The 10,370-nt window shown below is 38.3% G+C and overlaps 1 long non-coding RNA gene across 2 annotated transcripts; it reads left to right on the forward strand.

Moving 5' to 3' along the window:
- The first annotated feature begins 3,065 nt into the window (after positions 1–3,065).
- LOC140694273 (uncharacterized) lies at positions 3,066–9,422 on the forward strand. Of its 2 annotated transcripts, none has more exons than XR_012070012.1 (4): positions 3,066–3,161; positions 5,505–5,599; positions 8,483–8,574; positions 9,324–9,422. It is a non-coding gene; the product is annotated as an uncharacterized lncRNA (long non-coding RNA). The 2 variants fall into 2 exon arrangements; XR_012070011.1 differs by lacking the exon at positions 3,066–3,161 and adding an exon at positions 3,288–3,370.
- The last annotated feature ends 948 nt before the right edge of the window (positions 9,423–10,370 follow it).

Below are 10,370 nucleotides of genomic sequence, written 5' to 3' on the forward strand. Positions count from 1 at the left end.
TTGAAGTGAACATGGGCATTCATAATTTTATCCTTTATTCCTTATTGTGGGGCTAAAATAGCCTACTGGATTTTTTTTAATAATGCAGGGAAGAGAACTCCAGGCAAAGGCCCTAAGGTTGGAAAGAGCTTCACCGAGTTACAGAACTGAAAAAGGCCAGAGTATCTGGAGCACAGTGAGGAGGAGTGGGGCAAAATGAAGCTACAGAGGTCAGCAGAGACCAAATCAAAGAGGCCAAATCGAAGGCCATTTTAAGGATTTGTCACAGTCAAAGGGAAGCCATTAAAGAATTCCACACAAAGGATTTAAACAATCTAAAATGTAAACGTAATTCTATCTGCTCTGTTGGAAAGATCTGGGAGGTACCAATACCTAATATGTGAGGTCTAAATGTATGTCATTGTATTTGTCACTGACCCTGATTTACCCAAGATTTATTCAACTGTACCAAAGGCATAATTCTCTCCAGCCTGCCTGGTGATATTCAGACATGACTCCTCTGTACTGAACCACATTCAGTTCATCTTATGACACAAGAGGAACCCCTATGCAACAAGATTGTCATTATTCAAATTACATTAGAGATATCCTAATGGAAAAGGAGATTGCAGCTACATGCTCCAGTATTGAGTGCAGGGAGAAATCTGAAGGTTGTGAGGCACAGGTGGTTCTAAAGCTGACCCATGAATGATGAGGAAAAAACATGAACTGATGGAGAAAGGAGTGGGCACTGCAGATGAGGGGAACAGGCAACACCACTAAAAAAATGTTGTAGAAATATTAGCACGTTACATGGGAATACTGGCTTGATTAGTACTCTGAATTCCATTATGGATTAGTAGTAGAAACTACTGGATGGTAGCATGGAGATGTATTAATGAATCAGTACTTTTTCCTGAGGTCTACAAAGTAAACAGATTTTTGAGTAGGGGTGAGCTTTTTTAAAATTGAACTATAGTTGAATTATAATATTGTGTTAGTTTCAAGTGTACAGCATAGTGGTTCAGCTTCTGCTTTTTGTTTTTGTTCTTTGCAAATTATATTCCATTATAGGTGATTATTGGGCATAATTTCCTGTGTTGTACCATAAATCCTTGTTGCTTTTCTATTTTATGTATAGTAGTTCATATATGTTAATCCCAAAGTCCTAATTTGTCCCTCCCCCCTTCCACCCCATCCCACTTGGTAGCCATAAATTTGTTTTGTCTGTGAGTCTGTGTCTGTTTCATATATAGATTCATTTGTATTTTTTTATTCCACATGTGATATTATATAGTATTTGTATTTCTTTGACTAATTTCACTAAGTGTAATATTCCCTGGGTCCATCCATGTTGCTGCAAATGGCAAGATCTCATTCTTTTTTATGACTGAGCAATATTCCATTGTATATGTGTACCACATCTTCTTAAGCCAATCATCTGTTTATGGGCACTTCGAGTTACTTCCATGTCTCAGCTATTGTAAATAGTACTGCTATGAACATCAGGCTACATGTATCTTTTCCAACTAGAGTTTTCATTTTTTTCCAGGTATATATGAATTGCTGGACCATATAGTAGTTTTAGACCATTTGTAGTTTTTTAAGGAAACTACCTGCTGTTTTCCATAGAGGCTGCACCAATTTACATTCCCATCAACAGTGTACGAGGTTCCCTTTTCTCCATATCTTCTCCAGCATTTATTATTTGTAGATTTTTTGATGATAGCCATTCTGACTGGTGGGAGGTGATACCTCATTGTGGTTTTGATTTGCATTTCTCTAATAATTAGCAATGTTGGACATCTTTTCATATGTCTGTCAGCCATCTGTATATCTTCTTTGGAGAAATGTCTGTTCAGGTCTTCTTCCATTTTTTGATAGGGTGGTTTGTTTTTTAATATTGAAATGTGTGAGCTGTTTGCACATTTTGGATATTAATCGGGGTGAGCTTTTGCATAGAATACTTCTATTTCCAAAAAAAAAAGTATACAGAAAAGAGAAAATGAAGACTGTATGCAGGCTTTTATTCGTAGCAGCTGAATGCACCCTGCCATCTCCAGATGCTTCCTCCACAATATACCTGCCGCACTGTTACCAGATCACATCATTCCTTGCTCACACAATTTGGCCAGCACTCTACTGCTTAAATGGTGAAGTCCAAACTCCTTAGTCCGGCATTCATGACCCTGTAAGGCTCAACTACAATATACCTCTCCAAAAAGCTCACTGTAAGTCAAGTTAATACTCTGGCCAAATGATCTATAAGTTAAATTCCGAATAGACCACAGCATCTCCCACCTAGTTTCTCTTGCTTATGCTGTTCTTTCTCCCTGGAATGCCTCATTTACCCTGTTTACTTCCGCAAGACCCACCCAGGTATTAAGGTCTAGTGGAAACCCTCTATCCTCTAGGAAGGCTTTTCATACAACGCAGATAATTCTTTTCTCTCACTCTCCTCCGGCATTTAACACAAGCTACCGTACTAGAAGTTACACTTTAGGTAGAGGCCTCCATACCTCTCAAGCGGGAACCTGTTAGTTTGTAAATTTTTAGCACCCTCAACTGTTCCCGACCCAGTGCCTTGTACACCGAGAGTTTGACAGCTGTTGGCAATCATGACCACCTTAGTCTGAAGTAGCTAACCCATCCCCCTACCGGTAGGCAGCTGGGCCGGCTTCCTCACCGAAGCCCCTATGATGCACGAGGGAAGGGGGACGACTTCAACGTGAAGGATGGTTCACCCCCTGTGAGGTCAACAGCAGTGGAAGGAATGCTGTGTGAAGTCTGATTTAAATGCAGTAAGAGTGCCAAGTCGGTGACGCTCAGACTAAGATCGGACGGGGAAACGGTTTTTGATCACCTCGCGCATCGTTTCTCCGAGGGCTGCAAAACAGAAACAGCCCGCGTGCCCCGCTGGCCGGGGGAGGGGGGCTTCAATTTCCTTGCCCCTGATTGGCTCTCTGGAGCCGCCGCCTCCGGTGATTGGCCACTGCCGCGAGGGACGTCGGCCCGCACTCGGCGGGCGCCCTCCGAGCCTGAGGAGGCGGCGATGGCGGCTGAGGCGTTGAGGGCTCGGCGCGGCCCGTCTTCCTGCGGGCAGGTGGAGAGGCAAGCCCGAGCCCAGGCCACGAGGGAGGCCCCGTGCGCCCGGTGTGGAGGAAGGGCGCCCGGAGCGTCGGGTGAGGGCCTGAGGGTCAGCCCGCGGCCCGCGCGGGGGCGGGGCGGGGTGGGGTGGCCGCGGCGGCGAGGCGTGCGCGGGTCGAGGCCGGGCCCGGAGCCCGCGGGCCGCGAGGCGAGCGAGGCTGGGACGCGCTGAGACGGGCGAGGGCGGCTCTCCTCACCCCCAGCCTCCCCGTGCGCCGCCCCTTCCTCACCGGCCGGTTCGCAGGTCGGTGAGAGGGGAGCTGTGAGGCCCTAGCCGTCATCCTGTGGTGAAGCAACGGAACATGGCTTCCTTGTGTAGTTTTTGTTGTAGTAACGAATAGACCACTGTGAAATGTTTCTAAAATTACACAACGGACGTTGGGGATGGGCCGGGGCACGCGGCTCGGTTTGGCAGACAGCACCTCACTTCTGTGCGTCTTGCGTTCTGACCTTGTGCGGCAAGGGAACGAGCGCCCTTGATTCGCTCCCTCAAGACTCCCCTCAGGTGGAACAGGTTCAAGTTACTTAATGTAACCGGAAAGGCGGTACGGCGCTGTGTCTCTGCCAGGGGCGAGTTGTTGAATTGCAACTCCTGGAGCTGCTGAAAGCCTTATTACGCTGTGTACCTGTTAAATCTTTGCACTTTCGAAGGGAAAGTCAGTTTTCTCAGTCCCTCCAAGACGGACTCCATTTGGGAGACATGAGCGAGTGGGAAAAGTCGGTTAGTTGTGTTTTCGGTGGGGAGCCAAATTTCCCCTACCCCAAATTTCGATCACTGCTGTTGCATAGAAAATCGCCATTATTCGAATGAGATAGTATTACAAAGAAAAGTTTTAGAACATGGCATTTTAAAATCACTGCTTCTTCCATACATTTTTATTATAATGCTGAGAAGTACTCAATTGGAAAGATAGTGCCCGTGCATACAAAGTTGTGAAACTGCTGTAAGCTGTAATGCAGCACAAGTTATTTTGCTTTGTACAATGCCAGAAACCTTATAAAAGTAAAACAATTGAAATAGTTTTGATTTCTTTAGTAACATTATCTCTGGAATTTAAACGAGCTTTAAAATTTAGCTTGATTGTGAGCTAGCTTCAGATGTTTCAGTTGGCTTTAAAACTAAAGCTTTTTTTAATCAAAAGAATGCAATTATTATAATATAAATTAGCAAGAACACTAATTTTATAGTGAATGGTGACTAATTTTATCTAGTTTCTTTTTCCCTTTTTTTCTTGCAAAGTCTTTTAAAACGACAACCTGTGAAAGTGACATAGCTATAATGAATGCTTATTATGATAAACTCCAAATTCTACTTAGATTATTAACATCTTGATACTAGGTTTTTCAATCAAAATTACGGTATCATACAGAGGAGAGGCAAGACTCAAGACCACCTTGCTGGTGTGAACATGGCACAGGGGTTAGGGTTCTGGAATTGGCCGCAACATCATTTGCAACATCCTGATTGTGGCACGGGCAATAGAGCCATTGGCATTCCAGTTCTCAGTGTGGTCGGGGAATCACTCTCTGGTTTCTTTTTTATTGTGGTTTAAAAAAAAATACCATTAAATGTACCATCTGAACCATTTTTAAAAGAACAGTTCAGTAGTGTTAAGTATATTCACATTGTTGTATAACAGATCTCTAGAACTTTTTCATCTTGCAAAACTGAAATGCTACCCATTAAACACTAATTCCCTCCCTACTCCAAAGATAAGATTATGGTATTTCCCTTCATAAATGCTAAGTTTGTGAAGATGATCTTTATATGAGTCATGTGTGTGTGACATTAGTGGCATCTGACTTCTGTCCTTGCCAGTGTCTTAGATCATGAAGAGAATGGTCTTGCCAGTGTCTCAAATTGGCCCTCTCTGTCCCATCACAGGTTGGGAAATACAAATTAGCAGAGGGCAGTATGATCAAGTAGAAAGAACATTAGACTTGGAAACAGAACTAGATTGGAGTCTAGATTATACCATTTACCCCAGATCACTAAAATGTTTACCCATCCCTAGGTTGAATAAAATATTCCCAGCCTTCTTAGCCATGCAATTTACAATGATCAAATGAAGTATGTGAGAGCACTTTATATGATTATAAGAGATGTCAAATTTGAAGAAGTATAGGTGCTAAATAACCATCTAAATGAATGCAAACAATATTACATAGCTCTGCCTGGTTTTTCTTCTCATTTTTCTCCCTCCTTCTGACCTGTTTTGTTTCTCCTGAATTTCGTTTAATAAGTCATCCATTTCCAACTAAACTACATACCTTTTCCTATACAAGAGAATCCCCTTTAACTTTCCGTCTGATTATACTGAACATTCAACATTAACAAATTGTGCAAAGTTTAATTCACAATAAAATTTCATCTGTAGGTCACCATCATGAACTTCAGTGTGGACATGCTTTTTGTGAACGGTGCTTGTTAGTAACTGAAGAATACAGCACAATTATATGCCCTGATTGTGAGGTAAGTTTTAGTCTTTCATATTGAATGCATTACAACCTAATGTTAAAGGTGAAAATATTGGAGAAATAAGACATACTTTTAGTTAGGAACTAAAAACTTGCATTTTTGCTCCTGAGTCTAAGGAACCTAGCAAAAGATAAGCTGTTCATATCCACTTTATGATTGTTCAAAGTGATCAAAGGGAATGCAAGGTTAAGTTTATACACTTAGCCTATATATTTTGACTTTTTTGGACATTTTTGTGGAATATTGCCTCTATTTATTTTTATCTTAATGAAGTAATATTCCTTTCAGATTTGTACCTGCATTTTCCACACCAATACCATGCAAGCAAATTTTGAACTTTGCCCTGCCCCTCAACCTTTGTGTGTCATCAAATTTACATTCGTAGAGATGCTAGAGTGAAAAAAAAAATGTTAGAAGTTAAGAATCTTTACACAGTTTTAACTGAAATATTTTAAATCAGTTGTATTTAATAATTTCTTAAATTTTCTGGAAGAAATGTCCTGTATCAAATCTGTTGATAGTAACATTAAGCTCTTACTATGAAATGCCAGGCCAAAAGGGCATAAATGAAGAGGCAGATAGAAATATAAGTTTTAGTCCTCAGTTCTGAGGGGACACTCTTAAAAATAACAATTGCTCCATTGTGATTTTCCTAAAGTAACACTTTTACCCTGATAACCTAATAATACATAACTATCTTTGGTACCTTATACTTAAAACCTTCCCAGAACATCCTCTTACCCGCCAGAGGTATATATTTAAATGAGAGACTATCGCATTTAGTAGTCTGCTTTATTTTTCTTAGCAGCATTAACCTATTCTCATGAGAGTCTCCTACATTACTTTTTTTTAATTGAAGTATAATCAGTTTACAATGTTGTGTCAATCTCTCCATAATAGTTCAGTCATACAGATACATACATTTATTCATTTTCATACTTTTTCATTATAGGTTACTACAAGATATTGAATGTAGTTCCCTGTGCTATGCAGTAGAACCTTGTTGTTTATCTGTTTTGTATATAGTAGTTAGTATCTGCAAATTTCAAACTCCCAATTTATCCCTTCCCCCCACCCCCTTTCCCCTCTGGTAACAATAAGTTTGTTTTCTATGTCTGTGAGTCTGTTTCTGTTTTGTTATTAAGTTCATTTGTCTTTTTTTTAGTTTCCACATATAAGTGATATCATATGGTATTTTTCTTTCTCTTTCTGGCTTACTTCACTTAGAATGACAATCTCCAGGTCCATCCATGTTGCTGCAGTACTTTCAAAGACTATATAATAAACTATGGTACATAAGAGCTGTAATTCTTAACTAATCTCTTTATGATAAAACATTTAGGTGGTTTTCAAAATTTTTCACCATATCTTTGCACAATTCTTGAAACCCACTCCCACCAAAAAAATCTTATCTGCAGATTCTGTTAGTTTCCAGGTCTAAAAAATATCCGTGTTTGAGTTTGTCCATTTTTTTTAATGTTTGACCATTTAATGGACAAAAAGTGGGTATCTCCTTGTTTTAAATTGAAATTCCCTGACTACTAGTGAAATTGAGCAATTTTTCATATGTTGACTTCTTAGCTCCTCTTCTGGGAGGATTTTTAACGGATCCTTTTTGGTCCTTTCCATACTTTTCTTTTGAATTGTCTTTTTCTAGCTTGTCAGACTATTTCATGTGATAGAGATATTAACACTTTGTCCTGTGTATTTTAAATGTTTTCTCCCAATTTTTCACTTTTAATTTTATTACATTTTACCATTCAGAAATGTTTCCTCCTTGAATTGTTTTTCCTCCTCCTTAGTGGCTTCTAGGTTTTCTTTGATTAGGCAGATTTTCCATCTCAGAGTTACAGTACTTTTTTTTCAATACTTTTTTTTTTAAAAGTAAGTATTAAATCCCTTTATATTTTATATGATGTGAGTACGTGACTTTCTTCTTCAGAATAATTAGCTGACTTTCCCACATGATTTATTGAATAATCAATCTTTCCTCTATTTAATTGAAATGCCCCTTATAGTCTATATGAAGTTCCCATATATTTGTGGATCTGTTTCAGGGCTCTGTTCTATTCATTTACAGTTGTCCCTTGGTCAGTGCAGGTTTGAGCTGTGTAAGTCCGCTTATGTAGATAAATACTACAGTACTACATGGTTTGCTGTTGGTTGAATCCGTGGATGCAGAAGCACCGCACATGTAGAGGGCCAGCTGTAAATTACATGCACATTAAGCCCTGCGTTGTTCAAGGGTTGACTTGTATTGTGCCACTACCTTAGTGTTTTAATTACAGTAGCTTTATTTTCTGGTGGGATAAATCTCCACTGAATGTTATATTAAAAATTTTATATTCTTGCTCATTATGTTTTCATACGAACTTCAGAATTGTATTAATTTTATATCAGTTGTGTTTTAGGGTTTTAAATCTTTGTCTTCAAGACCCTAACCTAATTCTCCATTTATTCAGTTCTTGTTTATGACTGCCAATAAAGTTTTTTGTTTTCTTTTCTTAGAGCTTGTATTTTTCTTACTATAGTTATTCCCAAGTGTTTTAGAGTTTTGTACGTACCTTAAAATAGCATTGTAAAAATTTTACAGTGAATTTTAAAAGTATTGTTCCAAGTATTTCCTTTAGAAATGTAGCAGAGTGAAGTATAGTTAATGTTCTGCTTAATTAATTGCCAATTAAATGATTTTTTTAAAAAAATAAAGTAGGATAAAAACATGTAAATGTTGCTTTTTCTTTGATTTAAAGAGGATTTCAGGATCTTTAGAGCTATTTTCAACTTTATCTATGGATGACACACTAGGTTTTTGAATTCTGGATAAACAGAATTTATTGAGTGACTTTCTGGTTTCTTACTTTCATCTTTTATCCTAAGGTTGCTACAACTATAAATACAAAACAAGGATACTGCCCAATAGATGGATATATTAAAGAAGAGTCTTTTATGGAAAAACTGCAGCCAAAAAAGTATGTTCTGTGTGCACTTATTTTAGTGTTTGAAGTTTAACATATTTCTCGAAGAGTTATTTTAGAATTATTGATAAAATGTCATTCTTAGATTAGTGTTTGTAACCCATTGTTTATACATTGCTCTTTAGGTTTGTAAGTTATCTTAGCTGTAAATGAAATGGAGACTCCAACTCCTAAAGAAGCAGCATTAGTTTGTTCTTATTTAAAGTGGGGAAAGAAAAGAATGCAAGATTGCCACATCAGAGTAAGAGAAGCTGAGAATAGACTTCAGCAAAAACTAGTGTGCTGAGTGAGAAGATAATGGAGGAAAAAAATAAGAACGTACATTTCTATTGATTCTCAACAGTAGTATGAGTACAATACAATGCAGGATTTTGAAAAGAAGTGGTTTGAGAGGTGATTTATAGAAAGTGATAACTTTGAGATTATTTTATTCATTTTTCCATTCTTGTGTAAGATTTTACATGTATATGTATTAATAAATTCTCTTCTTGAAATAGTATGCAAAGTTTTTTTTTAACATATTCCAGCTGGAGATGAGCACCTGTGTTTTTTTTTAATTGCACTTATTTATATTTGTCATCTTCTTCTAGTCTACAAGCCCCTTTAATGGCAAGGGCCATATTTTATTGTTTTCTACATCCCTGGTGCTGGACACAGAGTAAACATTTTATAAATGTTAGACGAAGAACCGTGATATTTTGACATTTGCTGTAGTTTTTCTGAAAATCATTTTTTGATCCTAGGCGAATGTACATTTAGGGTTGACTGTGGAATGAATCATGATTTAAAAAATGGTGAAGTTTGACTTTGCAACTTTTTAAGGGTCAAAGAATCTTCTTATTAATTTACCAAGACGCTACTCAGATGGTAATTATATTTTTGTATAACTTTTAACTTCTTAAATCATATTTAATATGGAAGTAAGTTATATGAGAAATAAAATAAATATAGGGTTCCCTCAAGGAACAGTCTCATTTGAAACTTTTCAATTTTGTTATTGGCCCAAACATCTATAGATCACCCAGTTCCTCATATCTCATCCATCTTACCTCCTGAAGATTCTATTTCCACAATATCACCCATATTTATAATTTATCTTCCATTTCTACACCCTGTTTGATTCTTTTAGTCTCTTTTGGCTACCTCCTTAGGACTTCAGACCCTTTCCTGCTCTATGGTTTTCATTACCTATCCAGGTAAAATCCAAAATCCTTTAGACTGTCATGACTTTTCATGTTATTGCTGTAGCTTCTCTGTCCAGATTTATATGCATGCATAGAAACCAACAGAACAGTTTTTCCTTTGGGTAGCATAACCACTTAGCTAAAGTCCAGCAGTTGGTTATTGACAGAACCAGAGGTGAAACTCAGGCTCATGGAATACCAGTACTGCTCCCAACTGCTGTATTTGCATTCCACCGGTCACTTCCTCCATAGGCTCTGAGTGAATAGAGTAATCACTTCAGGAATCTTTTTGGCTTCCTGTGAGTCAGTGGCCATAACAAATTTGAACACCTACAGGAATCTAGCAGATGACTTACTGGGTGAGACAGACTGACATTAAATGAGCGTTAAGGATTGTAGCAGACAGAAGGTTTACCCACTCCAAAGGAGGTAGCCTGTACTCAGCTCCAGCCAATTACTGCTTTGTGTTAAGACCATCCCAGTGTTGCGAGATTATCCTTTTTTTTTCCCAAGAGAAAATATAAATGTGGGCTTCTGTATGAATCTTTCTTTTTATACATCGTCCAAATCAAATTTGATTGTACTTTTGTCTAGATCTATATAATA

Source organism: Vicugna pacos, unplaced genomic scaffold (assembly GCF_048564905.1).
Source record: "Vicugna pacos unplaced genomic scaffold, VicPac4 scaffold_21, whole genome shotgun sequence".
NCBI lineage: Eukaryota > Metazoa > Chordata > Mammalia > Artiodactyla > Camelidae > Vicugna > Vicugna pacos.